The following is a 1,864-nucleotide window of genomic DNA, read 5'->3' as shown; positions in this document are numbered from 1 at the left end:
ATAACTTATTTTATATTAAAAAAAACAGAAAAGCACTAGTGTCGATTTGTTTGACTAAAACCCTCCAAGGAGATGTCCCAGCATGGCCGCATTTCAAGAGCTGAAACAAGTAAGCGAAAATAGTAATAAAAACCAAACTTCGTTCTGTGTGGGAGAAAATTAATAAATTCCAGCGTTCCATTTCAGTTTTGATGTTGTTGTTGTAGTTGTCTTTTTTGTTTGTTGCTGCTGATTTAATTATTGTCCGTGAAAGAACTGTCATGTCCTCTGTACTCAGATGACTTAATCGACTTTAGTTTAAGGTTAAAAATGGCAGCCGCAACAGCAAAAGCGACTTAACAAAATAAGCGTCTGTCTGTAAGTAAACACGGATAAGGTTTCACATCGTGTGATTGAGAAGTTTGATACATGAAAACTACGCTGGAAGTTATTTGGGATGTCTTCTGCACCTGCTCATATATCTGCGGCGTGTGTACTTGCTAAATACACAGTCATGATGCCTCGTTTATCACTGATTCGTTCATCACTCATCCGGGATAATCCGCTACACTTAAGTGTGAAACATGTTACGCTTTTCACGGATTGATCTGTAATAAGCGTAACAATGCAAAAACACAATGCTCAGCTACCCAAAATGCATTGATTATCGCTTGTGTTTATGTGACCGCGATGTGAGGTTACGTAGTTTTTGTCACCAGGGAACAATATATTCGAAGGGGCCTGGTTCTAACAAACGAAAAAGAAAGAAACCCACGAAACAAAACTCCTTTGCTGGGAAACTGAGTTCCCCGGTGACCCAGCGGGTCACGGGTAGTCTAGTAATAACTAAATCGCTCTGAAAGTTCAAGCTGCCACCTTAAGCGAACGACAGAGTGAAGTTCTAGAGGCGTTATACCTGGAAATAGAATGGGATAGCCACGGCCAGGACGTCTTTAAATATATCTCTCCCATGAGCTTTTTGAATGCTTTTCAACATGGACATGGTACACAACTCAATAACAACAAAACAACAACAACAACAACAGCAGCAGCAATAGCAGCAGCAGCGCTCATTCTACTCTACAGAGGGGAATAAATTTAAAGAAATGTCTTTACCTTATTACAGTTATTGGACTTTGGCCATGCTGGGGCACCGCCTCGTGGGTATTAGCCAAACAAATATATATCGACCTTAGTACAGATGCTCCTTTTTATGCCTGGCACTTACGTTATAAGTGTCTTTTGCTGAAATGCTAACTCACGGAGGCGTAAACAATCCAACATTGGTTGTCCGTTTATCAATCTTAAGAATTATATGGGAAACAAGATTACTAGCTGTAGCAGTTTCATTTTAGTTAATAACAGATAAAGGGGAGGTATTGGAAGTAGGGGTCAAACACAGAGATTAAAAACACACTCACACACACACACACACATCCGAAGGCTTTTCAGTTTCCGTCTACCAAATCCAATCACAAGAATTTGGTCGGCCCGTGGCTATAATGGAAGACACTTGTCCAAGGTGTCACGCAGTGAAAGTGAACCCGAGACTATGTGGTTGGGAAGCAAATATCTTACCACACAGTCACGCGTGCGCCTACGCCACACAGCCACGCCTGCGTCTACGCCACACAACCACGCATGCGCCTATGCAGCACACCCACGCCTCCGCATCCGCCACACAGCCACGCTCACTGATAAGTTTTTTTTTCAGTGCTTTTCGTATTCTTTATTTCCGAGTTAAGTCTTATGTATTGTTAACAATTACCGACGTAAGTTGAGGTGTTCCTGTATATTCACACTTCACGTTTTCCATCTCGTCTTGGAACTCCAACTGTGCTTCAACATTCCTCCATCATCAAACACTGATCTATATCTCTGTCCA

The sequence above is a fragment of the Octopus bimaculoides genome, chromosome 11 (genome assembly GCF_001194135.2).
Source record: "Octopus bimaculoides isolate UCB-OBI-ISO-001 chromosome 11, ASM119413v2, whole genome shotgun sequence".
NCBI classification, from domain to species: domain Eukaryota; kingdom Metazoa; phylum Mollusca; class Cephalopoda; order Octopoda; family Octopodidae; genus Octopus; species Octopus bimaculoides.
The sequence above is the reverse complement of the archived record's forward strand: the minus strand, read 5'-3'. Positions refer to the sequence as shown.